The sequence below is a fragment of the Mus musculus genome, chromosome 3, assembly GCF_000001635.26.
Source record: "Mus musculus strain C57BL/6J chromosome 3, GRCm38.p6 C57BL/6J".
Classification (NCBI taxonomy): domain Eukaryota; kingdom Metazoa; phylum Chordata; class Mammalia; order Rodentia; family Muridae; genus Mus; species Mus musculus.
The window spans coordinates 34,418,398-34,439,085 of NC_000069.6; the positions used below are offsets into that span (position 1 = coordinate 34,418,398).

The 20,688-nt window shown below is 43.3% G+C and overlaps 2 long non-coding RNA genes across 6 annotated transcripts; one reads left to right on the forward strand and one right to left on the reverse strand.

Moving 5' to 3' along the window:
* Positions 1 to 1,214: 1,214 nt before the first annotated feature.
* Positions 1,215 to 9,164, forward strand: Gm52624. Its single transcript, XR_003954608.1, has 2 exons — positions 1,215 to 1,957; positions 2,640 to 9,164. It is a non-coding gene; the product is annotated as a predicted gene, 52624 (long non-coding RNA).
* Gm20515 lies at positions 8,974 to 20,443 on the reverse strand. 5 transcript variants are annotated; one of them, XR_003954601.1, is made up of 3 exons: positions 16,390 to 20,443; positions 12,559 to 15,953; positions 8,974 to 9,657 (listed from the first exon to the last, which is right to left on the reverse strand). It is a non-coding gene; the product is annotated as a predicted gene 20515 (long non-coding RNA). The 5 variants fall into 5 exon arrangements; XR_003954604.1 differs by having other exon boundaries at positions 12,559 to 12,632; positions 14,000 to 20,443; XR_003954603.1 differs by having other exon boundaries at positions 12,559 to 12,649; positions 14,000 to 20,443.
* Positions 20,444 to 20,688: the final 245 nt, after the last annotated feature.

Consider the following 20,688-nt stretch of genomic DNA (forward strand, 5'->3'; position numbering starts at 1 on the left):
CTTCTGCTGCTCACCAGCTTGGTGGTCTGAACAGGGTCTGTCTCTCAACTCCCTAACCCCCTTAAATAGCTCTGGCCTGAATTAAGTACTTACCGCTTGTTGAGTGCATGCTACAGAGAGTGACCTCAGGCATTTGCTTCATTTTCTTGTGCTGTTGTCCCTTATAGCTGTGGGTGTAAGTACATAGTGCGTAATAAGTGATGGTGTTCTCCACCATTAGCCAGGATGTATGTGTTGCTATCCTCCAGCTGCTCAGAAGACTGGCACACCACCTGTCATCTTCACTGTTCCCTCCCCTGCTTCATACATCTCCTGTCAGGTAATCTAGGAAAACATGACTTTTACAACTTGTTCCCTGGTTCGGATGATGAATGAGATGGGTTAAATCATTCAGTTCTCTCGATGGCCCCCACATGTTGATGCTGAATGAAAAAGGGTGTCTGATAAATTGTTTGTTGTCATTAAGGCTTATGTCTCATACGGGTTTGATGTCTCTCCCCCACACCTCACTCGTTGTCCAACACACAAAGATAAGTCTTACAAAGGATGCTCCACAATTGTTGAGGCTGTCTGGTGCCTTGCCCACTGTATAACGTCATTAGATAGGATGCCTTGCTTGATATGAAGCTGGGCTTCACTTGCATCTTTCCTCAGTCCTCAGCATGGCTCCTCCCACTTCGCTCCACAGCCACAGCTTCTTTGTGGCAGCTGAGACCCAGTTTTGAATCTCCTGTGATCCCAATTTTAAAATAGCCATCGAATCACAATGTCACACTCATATAAACTTTGAACAATACAATTTATCTGAATATAGATTTTTTAAGTTGTACAAAATTATGCATATATCCTTGCATAGTTAATGGGGAGGTTGAATTATGAACATAGAAACCCAGACTCATGGCATCTTTGTGTTCTTCTGTCTAGGCACAGTCTCTTCTTAGGCCCCATGCTATTTATGTCCACTTCTTGGTAGATGGAATGACAGCTAATATTTGAACAATGGTGGATGGGTGGATGGATCGGTGGGGCGGACAAATAGGAGAGTCGGTGGATGGATGGGTAGATGGATGGAAGGATGGATGGATGGATGGATGGATGAATGGATAGATGGATGTGTCTATGAGTGGGTGGATAGATGGATGGATAGACTGATGGATGGATGGATGGATGGATGGATGGATGGATGGATGGATAGAAGGAAGGATTGATGGGTGGGTGTGTCAGTGGGTGGGTGGGTGGATGGATGGGTATAATACATTTGAACATACAGTAAAATCCACTAAGTGTAAAATGCATTGCTAGTTACTTGACAGATAAATCAGCTTTCTGTGGCTGTGACAAATACCAGGTAAACTTTGAAGAGGAAACACTTGTTTAAGCCTCAGTCCTCGATCACTGACCTCTGGCCCTGTTATGTCAGCAAGCACAACATGTAGGGGAGGAGACTCCTTCCTCATCCCTGGGATGCTGGGGCCTGAGAAGGAGGAAGGACAGAGTCCCAGTGTTTCTTCAAGAGCAAATTGTTTCAAGGTTATACCTTGCTTTCTCTTTGAAATACAAATACAGGGCCAGTTGTGACAGCACACAAAAACCTGGTTACTGACGAAAGTGCTGGGGTAGTTTGCAACACCTGCCCAAGAATTCTAAGCATAGGTCAATGGGCCCACTCTGCCAGGAAATGGGCAGTGCACAGACTGGCACAGAAGGGAGGATGTCACAGTGAGCTACTATGGCCAGAGATTCCATTACTATGGGCATCCATGGTCTCAGCTGGTTCCACCATGCTCAGCATGGAACTCAACACAAGAGGCTGACCTATGGCTAGGTATTATGAGGCATGAATGGCAGGTCCTGGCAAAAGTCAGCCTGAAATTGCCAAGAACTACACTGCCTGGCAGGGAAGGCTCTTGCCAACTTGGGCCACCAAGCACCTGAGACGTCATCACTGGGAAAGAGGGTGATTCTTTGAGGGGGCAGGGGGTGTCCTTGGTCTTGGTCTTGGTCTTGGCTGCTGTTTGTCTGAGACAGGGTTGTGTGTGTGTGTGTGTGTGTGTGTGTGTAGCCCTGGCTATCCTAGAACTAACCAGGCTGTCTTCAAATTCTACGATCCACCTGCCTCTGCCTCCTGAGTGCTGAATTAAAGGTGAGTCGCCACACTGACTAACGTGCTGATTCTGAATACCTAGAAAGTTAATTTACACTCCAAACTAGATCCAATGGAAAACTTTTAAATGTCTGGAATAAATTAATTGCTCATTTCTTAAGATACGCTATACATGTAAAATATATACTGATTTTGAAGATTTAGCTAGGAAAAAAATACAATACCTCATTATATTTTATTCTGATTACATATGAAAATTGGATATTTGGGCCAGGCGTGGTAGCACTAGGAAGGCTGAGGCAGGTGGATTGCTGAGTTGAAGCCAGCCTGGTTCTCTGAATCCAAGACTGTGTGAGCCCATTTCCTCTTCTGTTGTGTACATTCTACTAGCAGCTCTCATTTTAATTCAAAATATCAAACTTTAAAACATAGCTGTAAGCATCAAGTTATTTTAGCCCTTTCATAACCATTCAGTAAGTACAAAATGACTGAAAGGGCAAACTTACTGTCTTGCTCGGCCTTCTTTCATATACAGCCCAGGACCCTCTGCTCAGAAGACAGTGTGGGAAGGTCTGGGAAGAGGCTTTGGTTGCTATGTTGTTCATCTGTACTGCAGTGTCATCTCTCCATCCACTTCGCTGATGGTTAGAAAACCATGTTAAGGAAGGTGACCATCAACTCCTGGCTTACTTCTTCGGAAACCCACCTTCATTTCTGAGTCTCTTGTCTCAGGTGTCAAGTGATAATGATACCACACACATTACTGGAGTGTCGACCTTTGTGCTGACAGTCATGATATCGGCTGCTATGTGCTGAACCTGTTCAGTTTTGCATCTGAAAACGAACAGACAGAAGGCTTGTGGCTAATCCTACTGCAAACCCTGATGAAAACGGTAAATGGGCCACAGATCATATTTAGCTTACTATGATGCATGTAATTAGTCCTCCGTGCCCCTCCCCCCAGTGCTTGCCACACATACACCTTTTAAGTCTCCTGGGGGTGCACAGACTATGTAGCTGTTATGTTAACTGTCTTCAGTTATTTTCTCCCCTGCATTCTCCAAAGGATTCATGTTTCTCGTGTGAACATTTTCTCCATACTTAGACCTTTCTTTTTCCAAGATAAATAATCTTACCAACTCTCGCCCACAGCAGGCGTTACACCCCTGAGTGCACTGGGTACACGTTGTGCTTGTCCACACGTTCCAGAACACGGGGACAAACCTACTAGTTAGGATCAACTTGAACACACATCAGCAGCTAGAACTATTCTCTTTGAAAGGGATCCATTTTATCCTTTTCAATGAGCCTCAGAAAAGAGCTTTGCCCCTCCATCTCCCCCGCTCCCAGCCCTGGAATTTATTCCCTGGGTGAGTTCTGGGATGCAGTCAAATTGCTGCCGTGTCCTGTGCTCATGGCTCAACTTTCTGGGACAAGAATTTAGTCCTTTCTTCAAACTCCATAATTTTTCTGTGTCTTAAATTTTTGTCCCATTTCACCCAAATGTATTCCCTCTGCATAGAGGCTTTCTATTCCCTGTGGTTTATCTTTTTAAGGAGATACTTCCCATTTTCTAATTTTTAAAAATTACACATTTATTCTGTGTGTATGCTCAATTTCTGTTTAATTTTTCTTCTTTTCTTTTCTTTTTTTTCTTTTTATATATGTATGGGTATTTTGCCTGCATGTATGTCTGTGTACTACAAATGTGCCTAGTGCTGGAGGAGGCCAGGAGAAGGTGTCAGATCCCCTGGACCAGATATACAGTTGTAAGCCATCATGTGGGTACAGGAAAGCCCAATGCTCTGGAAGAGCAGCAAGAACCCTTAATGGTTGAGTCCTTTCTCCAACGCAGAGCCATTTCTTCAGAGGAGGCACTCCAGGGAGCTTAGAACAGGAGCACTCCAGTAGAGTTGAATCATTTACACAGGGCCAGCTACATAGTCTGTGCACCCCCCAGGAGTCTTAAAAGGTATTAGTTAGAATCTCAAGACACTAACAAGGGAACAATGTTCAGCAGGTAAGGTTCTGGGGACAGCATGGACCCCACACTGTGAGCAGTCATCTGACATTGATACAAACAGAATCAGCTCACCTCATCAACCTGGCTGCCTTTGGTAATCTATTCAATAGGCTTTTATTAGATACACATATGATTAATCTAGTATGGTGAGTAATCCAATTACCTTATAGATTTTCTTGTATAGGGGAGATGAGTGTAAAGGCTCCCGCTGCTCCTCAGGTGCCTGCTGTGCACCTTGTTTTTAACTCACAGTCTCTCACTAGTGTGAAATTCACCTGTAGTCTAGGCTGGTTGTCCAAAGAGATCCAGCTGTCTCTGCTTCCCTGTGCTGGGATTATAAATCTGCACCTTTCTGCTTGGCCTTTTAATATGAGCACTGCACTCATGTGGCCCTGCTTGTGAGGCTAGCACACTGCCAACTGAACATCCCCACAGAGCATCCCTGCAGAGCCTCTCCACAGTCCCTTTGTGTGCATTTTCTGACATGTTTTATTTTCCAGCCAATATTGCTTTGACTTTGCATCATTAAGATTAATTGAACTTTTACAGAAAGCAGAATTCTCATGTGGTCATATTATAAAGGTGGCATTGAACTAGAACTTACATTTACCTTGATTTCGTTTGTTAATATGTACATTTATAATGTTGAAAGTTTTAAAGTCTAAAGCAACAGAAAGGCATAAACACAGGAGCGAATAGTCTCGTGAAATCTTGGACCAATTTCCTGCATGTTTGGGGGCAGCCTGCGGTATCTCAATTGATTGTAAAATATATTGAATGCTAATCTGATGGCATCATTACAGGGCCTTGTGTTTTTGCATGCATATTTTCGGACCTTTCTCCTCCTCCACCTCGGCTAGCCACCACTTAGCCCGGCAGGGAGCTGAGTTTCTCTGCTTATCTGCTAGGCTAGGGAAGAGGAGTGGTGTTGATTTTGCTGTATGTGGCCAATTATCTTGACCTTTATGATAGATCCGGCTGTGGAGGGACCAGGAAGCCGAGTTTCCCTCCTGTTTCCATCTCCTCCTCAGAGTGAGGCACACAGCGATCATGACGGTTTGTGGTCTTGTATTCCACTCCCCGGCAATGCACATCTTGAGACACCGTGATTAGCATCCCTAATTCCTAAAAATTGACTTGCCTTGTTATAACTAGAGAGCTGTCGCCTAAAAATACTTCCCCTGCTGTTGGAAAGGGTATTATTTTAGTGCCCTGGGGATAGGAAAAGTTTTCAACCCACCAGTGCAGGGATTAGTTTTATTTTAAAGTATTTAAAGTATTTTAGATAACTTAGCTAAGAATGAGCCAAGTTCATCGGCCTCCCAGGAACCGGTACAGATGTATTCTAAATCCTTATCTGACAACAACCTATTAAAAATGCACATAGCCGGGCTGGTGAGCTGGCTCAGCGAGTAAAAGGTGCTTGCTGCCAGCCTGGGTGACCTGAGTTTGATCCCCTGGAACCAGTGTGGTTAAAGGGAAAAGAATCTGAGTCATGACAGTTACACTGTTCTTCACAGTACACATACATACACATACACACACACACATGAAAAAAATAATGAATAATGCAAATATTCTATATTTGCCCACCAAGCTCAGACTCCTGAACATATCAGCGTGCCTCTGCATCTAACAGATATGGAGGATAGTTTCATTTGCACAAATAACTTTGAATTTGAGTAGGATTTCTGCCTGAATCATCTTGACTTAATCTCACATCTGCTGACCCTGCTTTTCATGTCCCTGACCACAAAGCAAATAAAGACACTTCTCTTTCCTAATTCAATGTTCATAATTGCTAACAATAACTCTAGAGGGATGCACAATTTTGTGACTCCCTCAGAACCAGATTAAGATTTTAATTTCAGGAGACTCTTTCCTTTAGGCGGTCTCCATTCATTTGTTTTTCACCATCGAACAAGTTATACTAGCTTTTGTCTAGACATGGAGTGGATGCCATAGCTGGTATGTTGAGTAGGTTTTGCTAAAATGATTAGAACCTTGAATCAGGGTAGAAGAGATGGTTCAGTGAAATTTCACTGCTTGCCATGCAAGGATGGGGACTTCAGTTTGATCACAGAATCTTTATAAAGGGGGTAGGGGAAGCCAGGCATAGGGGTGTGCACTTGTGATCCCAAAAGGGGGTGGGGGGAAGCCAGGCATAGGGGTGTGCACTTGTAATCCCAAGGATGCTGGGATGAAGCACAGGGTTTCCTGGAGAAGTGAATTCTATGATGGTGAGACATTGTTAAATTTTTAAAAATAAAATAAAAATTGTGACCAGCTCCTGAGAAATGACACTGTTTTCCTCACTCCTACATATATGTACTTGTTCGTCTGTACACACATGACCACATGAACACGGAGACATACACCACCCAATGAGTTGCCAGATTCTCTTAACACAGTTAGGTAAGCCTCTCAGGGCTCAACTGGCATACTCAGCCTTACTTACACTCAGCCTTACTTACACTCAGCCTTACTTACACTCAGCCTTACCTACACTCAGCCTTACTTACACTCAGCCTTACTTACACTCAGCCTTACTTACACTCAGCCTTACCTACACTCAGCCTTACTTACACTCAGCCTTACTTACACTCAGCCTTACTTACACTCAGGCTTGCTTTGTGAGCATGTGAGGTGGAGCCATAGGGCTAGAATGTATGAAGGAGCCCATCTACCCAGACGCCATCAATAGAAGCTGATGTCAGAGCTTTCATAAGTGTTGCTCCCTTTCCCAAGTCCCAAGTCCATTTTGTTGTTGTTTGTTTGTGTTTAAGGGAAAGCTTAGATACAACAAAAATGACTATGATGGGTGAAACAGTAGCCAACCTTGTGTTCTCATTGGCAGAGGAGCCACCTGTCTGTTCAACCTAAGCGACAGTAGCTCTGACCACTAGTTCTTGATGCAAGCTGCTGACTTCCTGGTTGTACCCATAAACCATCATCAGGTCACATAACACAGCAGCAGTTTTGGTCACCATGCTGATAGTTCTATAGGTTTAGGTCAGTATGTATAGACATACACAGGTACCAGTTAGAGACAGGTAGTATGGTAGAGGAGACCAGCTCCCCACTCTCCTCTCTCTCTCTCTCTCTCTCTCTCTCTCTCTCTCTCTCTCTCTCTCTCTCTCTCTCTCTACCTCTCTGTCTCTCTTTTGTTTGATGCTGTTTGGTTTGGTTTGGTTTTTGCTTTGATTTCTGAGACAGGGTTGCTCTGTGTAGTCCTGGCTATCCTGGAACTCACTCTGTAGATCAGGCTGTCCTCAAACTCCACCTGCCTCTGCCTCCCGAGTGCTGGGATTACAGATGTGCACCATCACTCCCCTGTTCTTAAAGAATCACATTCCTTGAAGTTGAGATGAAGGAAAGATCTCTTGGGAAGACTCTGACTTATTAGTAAATACTGCAGCACTGAAGGCAGAGGCACTGTTGGTCACTGGATAAAAGAAAGAAACCAGCTGGGGTAGGAGGGCTGAGGACACAGCTCTGTGCCACCTGTGTCTGTCACACAAGCCTGGGGACCTGACTTTGGATTCCTAGAGTACTCCTAACACCTGCTGCTTCAGGACTAGGCACATGGAAATCGAGTTCAAGAGCAACTGCCTTGCTGTATTGCTGAGCTCTGAGTTCAACTGAGAAACCCTGTCTCTATAAGATGGAGAATTTTCCAAGAAGACTCTGCAAATCAGGCCTGGGATATCACAGGCACTGTAGGAGAACACATATTTAAACATGCATACATAATACACACACACACACATACAAGAAGAAGAGAAAAGGAAGTAATTACAAAAATAATTAGGGACAGAGATTCTTGGTCCAGGGATGTGGCTCAGTTAGAAGAATGCTAACCTTGCACGCAAGAAGTCCTGAGTTCCACTCCCAGCACATGAGACAGGCTTGGGAATTGCCTCTCTGCAGTCTCAGCACTCAGGCAACAGTGGCAGGGCATAAGTTCAAGGCTATCCTCAGCTATGTGGTTGGTGAGTTTGAGGTCAGCTCAGGCTACATGAAGCCCAGGGGTGGACCTGACCAGGGAGAGGTATGTAAATGTTTCTGAAAGTTTCAGGGCAATGAGAAGAAAAACTGCTGGGAGGTAAGGTACCATAAACACATTTCTAAGATCTTTTAAGACCTAACTTCAAAGACTATGGAGAAGGCTCCTTAAGTAAAAGTCTTTCTGTATAAGCAGGAGCACCTGAACTTTTTATCCAACACCCACATTTAAAAAAAAAAAAAAAGCCAGGCAGGATACTATGAACTAGTACACGCAAATGCACCTTCACATACACAGACACATCCACACTAAAATATACAGATAAAGAGGCATGCGCACGCGCACACACACACACACACATCCACACATACAAGCCTTTGATTGAATTAATAAGTAGGTCATAGTTCTGAGTCTCCTTTAGGATCAGAGGGAGGCTGGGTACAGAATCTGTTTCTAGGCCACAGGAGCAGCAAACACTTTATGATCTGTGCCCCAAATATTTCACTAGCAAGATACATAAAGCTCCCCCGTTTCGTTGGGGCGCTTCTCTCTCAAGAGGAAGGAGGAGGAACCCACTGATCCAACTCAGGAAGTGGATGGCTCCCGGCTGCAGCTGCCGGAGGCACAGCACAAGACTCCAGAGCAACGGGAGTGCCTGGCTCTGCAAAGCCAGCACACGTTTCTAGTATGTCCTGGCTATCTCAGGCTAAGGTACGCACTCAACACAGCTGAAAGCAGAAGGGCTGGGGATGGACCTTCGTGGTGGAGCGAGCATTTGCAGAGCATGCTCAAGGCCCTGGTACTTATCCCTTCCCCACCACAAGAACTGAAAAATCGAGCTTAAACAGATTGTTTTTTTCTTTAATTGAAAGGCACAGTAGTCAATACTACATAACCCAAGTATCCACCAACGGATGAGTGAATACACACAGTGTGAGATGCAGTGGAATATTACTTAGCCATAAGAGGAGTAGCATTCCGACCCCTGGTACTCAATGGGTGAATCTTTAAAAGCACTTTGCTCAGTAAAATAAGCCAACTGCAAAGGAAGAAACCCTGTATGACTCCACTCCCATGAGGTAGGTAGGACAGACGAGTCACAGAGAGTGGGAGGAGAGTCAAGGTTATCAGGGAAGGGGTGAGAATGAAAACCTGCTGCTGAATGGGTCAGACTTGCCATTTAGGATAAAGATGGGTGGAGACTGTCAGGCTCAGTGTGATTAGCACTGGTCAGCTCAGACACTTAGCAATGGTGCCTGTGGTGCTGGTGGGTGAGGCCGGTACTGGATATGCTAAGTAACTTGATTGAATCTGATTTGATTTTACGAATTGGGTTAGGTTTTTTGTTTTTTGGTTTTGGTAGCCCAGGCTGGCCTGAAGCTTGCCTTGTCTTCTTGCCTCCATCCCCTGGTGCTGCCATTACAGCTTGTGTTGTTACGAAGGTTGAGCTTTCTTTGAATGTGAGCCCGACACCCGTGAGCTGGTCGAGTTGCTCTCCACAGACACACGAGACATCGCAACCACCTGAAACAGAGAAAAATAACTCTAAAGTGGTAAAGACGGCAGTTTCATATTACGTATATCACATTAGATTACATGATGTGCCAAAAAGAAATAGAGGAACTATTTTTTAACATGTGTGATAGATAAAAGACAAGAAGTCCCTTCTGGGGTGGAGAAATGACTCAGCAGTTAAGAGTATTTGTAGATTTTGCAGAAGGCATGGGTTTTTCTTCACAAGCAACTACATTGGACTCCTCACAACTGCCTATAACTTCAGCTCCAGTGGATCTGACACCTTTTTCTGGCCTCTGTGTCCCCCTGCAAGCACATGAACATGCATGCACACATGTGCACATTTATTAAATTAAATTAAGGATACTATTAATATTTATAAAATATTTAACAGAAAAAAATCATAATATTAAATGAGAAGTTGATACCTAGCTATCTCAAATAAGTGTATGTGGTGTTTTTTGTTAAAGTACTAGAGGGCTGGAGAGAGAAATGGTTCAGTAGTTAAGATCCCTGACTACTCTTCCAGAGCCCTGAGCTTTGATTGTGAGCATCTACATGGCAGCTAACAATTATCTGTAACTCTAGTTCTAAGGGACTTAAAACCATCTCTGGCCTCTACAGGTTCCAGACACACATGTGATGCACGGACATATATGTAGGCAACGCACACATATGCATAGAAATTTTAAGTATTAGATAGAAAGAACTATACCAAAAAGCTAATGACTCCCCTAAGGAACTAATATTATATTGTAATATTTTTTTGTCATGGTTTGCCTAAATGTCCCTTAAAGGCCCACTTAGTTAAGCTTGGTGCTATCAGGTACATGGGAGAAATCTTAATGGAAAATCCCCCCATCACAGGGGACTGGCCCGTGGGGGATACTGCTGCTCAGCCCTTCCTGGCTCTCAGGTCTCCTGGCTGTGGAGAACAATGTGTGAACAATGTTCTATTCCACATGCTTTCCTCAAGATGTGTGTAGACACCAATGAGTCATGAATCATAAGCGCTGAAGCTAAGCTGGAGTCAGCCTGTCCTCTTCATAAATGATCATTAAAGGTTTGCAGGTCACATGACAGAAAGCTGACTGACCCAACTGTATCTAGACTTTCTATGGTAAAACCATCTAGCTACATGCAAATGTAAGGGCAAAATGGAAATCAGTATACTAGGCCTGGTTAAGTTTTACACTTGCAATCCCCACAGCAGGGAGGCTGAGCTAGGAGGGTCCTGGAAAGTTTAGTTCAAGGTCATCCTTGTCTTTCAACATCATCCTGGTCTACCTATCAAGACCCTCTTTGAAAATCAAAAGTAAAATAAAGAGAAACATATAGTGTTACTGGAGCCATATTTAGTGGCCGTGGTAGTCCTGGAGCATCAGCAGAAGAGAAGGAGACATGCTGATCTTGCACTCCCCTCCCCTGAGAGACTGGAGGCAGCATTAGCCTCCGAAGCTCTCAGATGATGAGAAGCCTGAGCCCATCCCACACCTAGATGCTATCAGCTGGGCATTGGGGCTCAGGGCTAGTGCAGTGTGCTCCCAGCTGCTGTGTCCTTACAAGGCTACGTGAGAGTGGGAACTCACACGCTTACCTCTCAGCTGTGGTTGAGTCCCCATATGAGTGACCTAGAAATGATTCTGTCTAGTTGTTGGCATTACAATTTAAGGAAAAATGAAAAAATAAAGAATTGTCACCAAAAAATCCATAATTGTATTTAAATTAAACTTATATAAATGTGCAAACAGTTAAATAACATTTAGCTTTACATTTCCTAGGTCCTGTCATCCCTCGGTACCAGTGAAGGACAGGTCTAGGAATTTCCCCAGATTATCAAACCCAGGTGTTGTCAAGTTCTTCTTGGGGTAGCATAGTATTTCCATAGAACCTGTATAAGCACCCATATCCCTTATAGGTCTTTAAATGATTTATAATAACTAGTACAACATAGACATCCCACATGGAATTTTTATACTGTGTAGTTTGGAAATTAAGGACCAGGACAAAGCATTGCACAAAGATGGCAGAATGTAGGCAAGAGCCCTGACTTAGGAGAAGGCTGAGTCTGCATGCAATGTCATTCTTGAGGAATTGGTGTAGTACTTAAGGTGTGGCTAATCCAAGGCCTATTTTTGAGATATTTCTAAAAATATTTAAAGTACTTTAGGCCTGCAGTTAACTAAATACAAGATACAGATATAGATGATAAAATGTGGCTTTTTCCATTTCAAAAAAGAAAAAGGAGAAGGAGGAAGAGGAAAAGAAGAAGGAAGAGGAGGAAGAAGAGGAAGGAAAAGGAGGAAGAGGAGGAAGAGGAAGAAAGGAGGAGGAGAAGAGGAAGAAGAGGAGGAAGAAGAAGGAAGGCAGGAAAGAGGAGGAGGAAGAGAAAGTTGTCATCATGTCCTACTTTCATTTCTGTCACTGTGATAAAGTACCCTGACAAAAGTAATTAAAACCGAAGGCTTTGTCTCAGCTCCCAGTTTCTGGTGACAGCCTATCACATCAGAGATGTTAAGGCAGAAACTCGAAGCAGCTGGTCACATCGCAAGCACAGCCTTTTCCCTCTGATGCTTGATCCCATAAAATCATCTCTTTAGGCACTTCCTATTCTTACCCTTTGTTCTGATTCCCTATGTTAGTGTTTAGTAGATTGAGAGCATCCAATGAGAGCCCATTTCTCACCCTCTGTATCTGTAAAATCTAAGGAGAATGTGAGTGTAATGATGGGGCAAGCCCAGCCTGTGAGGAAGGCCAGCACATGTCCTCCCTCGTTTAAGACCATATGAGCTGTACTATTTCTCTTGCAGTCCTTCACTTCATACATCGGATGAGATTATTTCGGTATTTGAAGAGATAAAAACAGCCCAAGCTTCACAGAAGAAATGCAAAGGAATTAGTCCTACTCACCATTAACAAAAGAGCTAGGTGTAGACAGAGCAGGAGGCAAGGTGGACGAGGGGAAGTTGTAGTAGTCACTTGTCCTGCCATGACAAAGAACCTAATGAAAGCAATTAATGCAATTAAAGATGATTTGGGTCCCCAGTTCAGGCTACGGTCACAGCTGCAGGAGCTTGAGCAGCTGGTCACATGGCATCCAATCAGGAAGCAGAGGTGTGGTTGCTGTTGCTTGGTTTGCTTATCCAGACCACGGGGTGGTATTGCTCACATACAGGTTAGGTGGAAGACCTTCGCAATTAAGACCAGCCCAGTTAACCTAATCCAGAAACCCCATCACATGGCTCGTATTTGTTTCCATGGTGACTCTAAATCCTGCCAGGTTGACAGTCAAGATCAACCACTATAAGAACTCACACTGAGCAGTGCCTTCTGGAAGATTCCTTCTAAAGGTGCAGAGTTAAGTAGCCTCCTGTTCTTCCATGACACCCTTGTTTTCCAAAAGCAACAAAAGTTTTGTTGCTTTTGTTTACTCAGTGTTGGTGTGTGTGTGTGTGTGTGTGTGTGTGTGCTGTGGTGTGCATGGGGGTGTCAGAGGACAGCTTGCCAGAGTCAATTTTCTCCTTTTACCATGAAGGTCCAGGGATCAAGGTTGGGTCTTCAGGCTTGGCAGCAAGCACTGCTAACCACTGAGCCCTCTCACCAGCCTGAGATTAATATTTATATTTTTGTGTTGCCTGTGACTGGATATGTTTTGGGCCCTAGGGAGGAGGAGTGAGAGTGGACTCCCATACTGGTCCACCTGCTCACACAAAGGCTGCATAGACTGACATACTCAGTCACAGAAATGACTCTGCTCATCAGAGGTGGCTCTGTCTGAGGTTCATGCAGAGCCACCTGAAGGACCCTGCCAAATATCCAACTATGTTTTCATGGAGAAATGAGATAATGTGGTATTTTAATTCTGCATTTGCAACACTCATGTGTTAGGCATATTCGTGTAAATGGGTACCAACTTTGAATACTCAGGTATAAACATTTTTAACAAGCAGAGAGGCTTAAAATCCTAAAGGGCCTGGGCTCTGACCAACCTCTGGCAGGCATTTATCATGGATTATCAGATTGGAAATGCTGAAAATCTCCTTGTGGGCTGTGTTGATTTGCAGGTTTTTAACCTGGACGTGTAACAGAGCGATGCTGTTACAGGCCTGCCAGGTGTGATTAGAGGCCCACCCAGGGGATTGTATTAATACCAAAATGACTTGGCTTTTCATTAATCAATTATGGGCTTCTTTATTTAAGGGACTCAGGGAGTGGGTAACAGTGGAAAATCTATAAGGCTTTCAGGTGTTTTTCTTAAATCTTGCTAAAACGTGAAAATAACAGCTACCTGGCATGGAGAGGAAGCGAAATCTACTATTTTAATTCTAAAAGAAAATTACAGGTAGCTTACCTCCTAAAGCAGTGGTCATTGGGTCACAAGAGGCACTGGGAGAGTGGATTACATCCTCTGGCCCCTTGTGACTTCAGAGAGACTTAGCTGCTTGCATGGCTCGGATGTCGTGCTGAGGGTACACAATGATGAAGGGCCCGCCACATGTATGTTTTGATGCTGAGTGTCAGCAGGAAGGCAGCACTGCATGGGAAATGGTGCCCCTTATTGACTGCTGTGGTTTGGAAGTGAAATGTCCCCCAGAGACTTGCATGTTTGAACACTTCTTCTCCACTTGGTGGAGCTGTTTGCAAGATTGTGGAGCCTTTAGAGGAGAAAGCCTAGGGAAAAGGAAGTAAGCCACTAGTGTTAGGGGTGAGGCTTTGAAGCTCTGTGTCTGGCCCCACATCCTGAGTGTAGATGCAATATGATTGGCTTGTCTCTTGCTTCTGCCCCCATGTCTTCCATGCATGATGGGTTTTGTCCCTCTGAAACTGTGCGCCAAAATAAAGTCCCCGTTAAGCTGCTTCTGCCAGGGTTGTGTTACCATAGCAACAGCGAAATGATGGACAGTGGTGGTGATGCTTAAGACACAGAGCTGAAGAGTGTGAACTTGTTCCTCAAAGCTCATCAGCTGCTGTCAAAACAAAACCCTTTGCAGGAGGAAATATCACATTTGTCTTTTACAGTCTTTCTCCCGGTTGATACCTCTATAGCAGGAGAAAATAAAGTGTTGCTCAGAGATAAACATACTTCTGTGAATTAACAGTTTAACTTCACACTGATTAGACTACTCAAGACACAAAGGATAGGACTTAGGCGTGGGAAGATGACTCCATCAATAAAGTGCTTTCTGACTTGAATTAGGCCTTCTAATGTTGTGTAAAAAGCCAGGTTTGGGGGTGCATGCCAGATCCTTGAATGGGGGGCGGGAATCTCTGGAGCTGACTGGCCAGCAAATCCTTGAGTTCCAATTTCAGTGAATAGGCCTTATCTCAAAAAGTAAGATAGATGGCGATTGAGGAAGACATTGGACAACAACAATGCCTCCACACACATGTCCACAAAACATGCATACATGTATGCCCACACCCATACACAGAAAACTTAAAAAAGTCCAGCTTGGTCATTGTGAAAATATGCAAACAAGCTCAATGATATATGTATGTGCTTTGTGCCAAGTAAGGACCAGGTACCTTTAGGGTGTCATAAGCCCTGGGTGACATCAGACCTGCTCCACGGATAACACCAGGCAGTGTGAAATTCATTTGCAGTCTTTACCTAGAAAGTACAACTTTGAAATTGTAGTCAAAGTTCATTGATAAAAGAGGGAGCCACGTGCATGATCAATACACGTTTTCTCGTATTGCTGTGACAATACAAGGACAGGGAACCCTAACAAAGTAATGTCAAATGCTGTGGAGTCCGTAACCACTTGCAAGCATTTGCTGCTTGCTGAGCACGTGTTGTTTGTGGCTCATTCTTGACTCCTACAGCACTGTCAAGTTCTGTATTCTGTGGGACAAACTCTGGGCTTTGGAACTAGTAGAACTTTGGAGAGTTAAACACTAGGAGTGGACTGGCCAGAGTTACCTATTCAGGTGGTGAGAATATAAACACAGGGCATTCAGGTTAGTCTGTCTGCATCACCATACGTCATGCACCTCCCACCCATCATCTGTCTACTGTCTATCATCTGTTTGTATGTACCTATCTATCCCATATGTGTGTAAGTATATATGCATACGTGTATGTATGCATGTACATATGCTATAAACAGACCGGATGGACTGGGCATCTGCATGGCCCAGTTTGCTTACCTCAGCTGAGCGATATAATTCTAGCTCATGGCCTCCTACAGCCTTTGCTCTCAAAAGAATGAAAGAGAGTTCCAGAAGCCTGTGTACTGGGCTAAAAACCTGTTGCCTACAGTTTCAGTTTGTTGTCCACTTGAGGAAATAGTGGAAGCTGGCTCCTAAGAAAACAGTAGTCAGAATCACAGCAATGCACATAGGGTCATTTTTCCAAGTAGAAGATAGAGAGGTGACTAAAGAAGCTAAAGAGACAAAGACAGAAGTTGCTGCCACTAAAGAGATGGGGAGATGCATTCGCAACAATTTTCTAGGTCATCCCTGGGCATCTCTGTAGTGTTTTCTTATCCTGTCTCTGCGGGTGGGAAACAGGTTTCTGAGGTATTGAAAATGATGGCCAGAGGTAAGCCATTTCCAACCATCAGACACAGAGAGCCTATTATCACAAGCCTTAGGCAACCTCCATTCAGTCTTGAGGCCCTGAGCTCAAGATCCTGATCCTGTACGTCCTGTCTGTCAGTGACCTCAGGGGGGAACAATTTCCTTAGGCATATCCCGCACACACTGATGATGCCACATCTCAAAGGAGTGATGACTTACCCAGAGAAACCGTAAGTGAGGCAGAACTGAAAGGCTGCTGTTAAGAGACAGTTTGAGACAGTGAAAGGTCCTCCCAGAGCATCCAAACCTCTCTTTGTGTCCCAATGCTGAGGGCTTTCTGCAGCAATCTGAAAGAAACTCAACGAAGGAAACCCCACCCACTAAAGTCTCCATACTTGCCCAGTCGTCATCCCGGCCACATGATCATCAGATTCCCAGAGACAGAGTTCCCACAGACCGTCTGTCCGCTGAGTTAATCAGTCCAGCAACAAAAATTTCTTCAGGAACTCTCCATCACTGGCAGGTTTTCCTGCTTGGTGATGCACGCTGGGACTAACAGGTCCGAGTTGGCTGTGTTTTGTTTCTGCACAGAAGACTGGGGGGGGAAAAGGCATAAGCAAGCAGGCAGGAAGACGCCGTTGTTACTCTTGCATCTGTTTAATTTCTCAGGAGGCTGCTATTAATAGACTGTACTTTTAGAAGAAGTAAATTAATTTTACACAATGTTTAAGGAATATTGCCTATGCAGGATCAAATGAAGGGAAGGATCATTTTGCCAAAGGCAACTGTTATCGAGGCTCGGAAATTAATTGGATGCTTTAATTGAGGTAGATTACTTGCTAATCCTTGCTTGAATACAGTAATTCTCCTATTAAATTATCTTTGAATAATTACCTGGAATTTCTCAGCTGCGGGGACTGATGGCTATTTAATTGCACTGTGATGCTGCTGTATAATTACTTAACAAGGTGTCCTGTAATAGTTTAATTCCCCTTTTACTGAAAAAAGGTGGATGCTAAAGTAACTACAAATACCCCCTTTCATTAAAAAAAATAAATTGCTGTAAGGGTTTCTTTTTTCCTTCAAAGATTATTTATTATTTGAAAGTAAATTAAATTATTTCTAATTTTTTTTATTTATAATTCAGGTGCTGGTGACTTTTTAGAGCCAAGCTCTCCAGCCATTATACATTAGATAGAATTTCAAAGGACTGAAAAGTCATTTTTAATTTTTGCTTATCATGAGCATCCCATGCTTCATCATTAAGTATCCAGGAAACCACTTCTTTCTCCCCATTTTACTGCATGTTTTATCTAAGGTTTTCAAATTAAGTGTGTGTGTCCATGAAGTGAAACATTAAATACTCCTAATATATGCCCATATGTCATGTGGTAATGTTGTGACAGAAAATTGAATGGATTGTCTGGGATTGTATAAGTCGATGGTGTCCATCAACACAACTTCTTTTGGCATTTAGCATATTGTCATGGACGTGGTTTAGCATCAGCAAATGCTGAAAAAGACCCACGGGACTTTTACCAGGTGCATCACATGATCCTGGCAGCAGCCAGATCTGATGCTGAAGTAAAGTGCTGAGGATGCTGGTCTTGACCATCTTTCTTCCTCATGTCCTGGTGGATGAACTGGGCAAGCTGCTGAGTGCATTGTAATACACACCTGAAACCCAAGCATTCTGTAGGCTGAGGCAGGAGAATGGCAGGTTTGAGCTGGCCTGGGATGTATAGGAAATTACTACCCACCCTCCAAAAGGAAAATAGAGAGAAAGGAAGGAAGGGTACAGGAAGGAGGGAGGGAGGGAGGAAGAAAGTGGGAGGGAGGCAGGAGGGAAGCAGGATATCACACAAGAATCATAGCAATTGGGGTAGCAACTAGAAAAGAAAGTTAATTTCCACAAATCACTGATGTTCCCACATGGAAACCATTCATCCTAGAATGGTATGATGTTATGTCTATTACCTAAAAGCTAGAGTAACCCGCCTGTGAATCTTCCTATATTAGTTAGGCTTTTCTAGAGAAACAAACTACACATTCGTGCATGCCAAACCCTCACAAGTACTCATCCTGCTGACACACCGTGGCAAGCCCAGTCAGGGTATAGGGCAGCCCTCCTGAGAGGGCTAGCCTATGCTCACTCCAAGCACTCCAGGAACAGTAAAAATAGTGAAAGCTTCCGGTAGACATGAAAATCCTGTATTTGAATAATAATTGTAGGTAAATGTCTTGATTGTTTTTTCATTAAGGAAATATATTACATCTTTCATGCATAAATATAGTATCATCTTTTTTTAAAAAAATCTTAATTTCATTTATTTAAAATAGACCTCTGTTCTCATAATCAGTGGGTGTGGTTGTCCAACACAACAATGTGTGTGACTTCAGAATCAACTATGTCGTTCATTGGTAAAAATAGAAGTAGTCCCTTCGTAACATGAATAGTCCGGTTATTAAGAAGGGACTTCATTTTCTCGTGTGGCTTTTCCTCAACTGGAACCATCTATCTCAGAAGTAATTATCCAGGAAGTATAATTTTCCCAACCCTGATATCCGCTCACCCCTACAATAAAATAAAGCAAAATTTCTTCATGCTGTTCCAACGAAATAAAAAAGCATCTCTGTCCCTTGTCTCAATAAAGGATCTTCTGCCAGAAGACAAATGTCAAATTGAATGGACAAGACAAAATAGACACATCTTCATCAGGACTAAGCCACTCTGTCCGTGGCGCCGGCTGTGTACAGTAGAGTAACTCTCTGTTCAGTGGCAGATCAATTCTTCATTGGGATTCACATTTTGCCCATCAATGAGAGACCACAATTAGGTCAAACCTTGATCAATCTTCCTGCCAACGGACCTGGAATCACATTTGAAGCCTCATCTGCGTTCACGCCCCTCTTTTATCCTAACACAAAGGCTGGGACCACACTGTTGCTGAAGCTCCCTTGGAATTGTTTGTGTTTCACTGGTGATGTGAGATGTGCCAATTTTTTCATTCCATAAACTAGATGGGCTTTCTCCCCCACTCTCGTCTGCAGAGAATTCCTTAACCTTCCATGGCCTTGTTCTCTCCTCAGTGGACCTGGGGTTTAGGCTGTAATGAATAGTCACTAAACTTAATCGTACGTAAAGATAAATGGAAAGCTGCTTTAAAGGCACTTTCCTGGGACCTGCCTTTAGGATTCTGGGTCAGTTGATTTGGGTTGGATACCAACATTCTTTGACCATGACTTTAGATGCAGTCTTATCTATCAAGTACTAAACTCCCAGATGAACTCGGGAATCCCAAAGCTGCAAAAATTCTAAGGTCCAAACTGAATTATTCATACGCTGGCCAAGCAAGCAATGCAGACTTTATATAAACATAAATATAAGGCTAAAATAAGATTAAACAACGAATATCTGTTGTGCATGTTTAAGTTCAGGGAAGCCTTTCTAAGTATTAATTCATTGAGACACAAGCAATATCAGCAAAAATTAATATATTGATTTCATTAGTGCAGAAGTTGAGCCACATAGAAACAAAGTCATTGGCTCAACACTGGCCAGTGGGATGTGATGAAGAGGGGAGTTTGGCAAGTGCACCAAGGTGCACAGAAGACAGGCCTGAGCTAAAAGAAGCTAACAAGTCTACATGTTGTTGAATTCTCACTGAAGACTAGCAAGGGCCTGACTTCTCACATAATATGACACAATTGCATCTTGTATTGTACCATGATTTTCTTATCCCTTCATCTGGGAGTAAATCTTCCTGATCTTGGCTTTTAAGAAGAGCATCGCTTTGAACATGAACACGTGGCTGTCTTCTCAACATACCAAGCTTAGTTCTAGAAGCCAGGCACAGAAAGGCAGATATCGCATGACCTAATTTATGAGTTGTATCTAAGAAAGATGAGATCACAGAAGTAGAGAATCATGTACTGGTTCAGAGGCTAGAGGACAGGGGCAGATGCAGAAAAAAATACAGTGAGCCAAGCCCACAACTTGAGTGACACAGAGGGATAAAGGTGGTCATCTTCCTCAAAATATGTTGTGTACATGTGAGGAAATATCATAATATTAATATCAGTAACATATACTGATGAAAATCTAAAGAATTATTCCTACTCAGAACATTCCTGCTAGATTAGATAAAAATAAAACCTAGTTTAGTGAGAAAGCACTTAAATCTACTTATAAAATTTGACCTAGTATACAAATTATTGTATGTCTATGATAATCCTGAAGAATAGTGATTAAAATAAAACAAAATTTCAAAACAAGAAAGAAGGAGGAGGAGAAAGAGGACTGAAGGAAAAGGAAGAGGGAGAGGAGAGGAGAGGAAGAGGAGAGGAGAGGAGAGGAGAGGAGAGGAGAGGAGAGGAGAGGAGAGAAAGAGAAAAAGAAAAAGAAAGCGAAAGAAGAGAAAGAAAGAGAAGGAGGAGAAGGAGAAAGAAGAGGAGAGGAGAGGAGAGGAGAGGAGAGGAGAGGAGAGGAGAGGAGAGGAGAGGAGAGGAGAGAAGAGA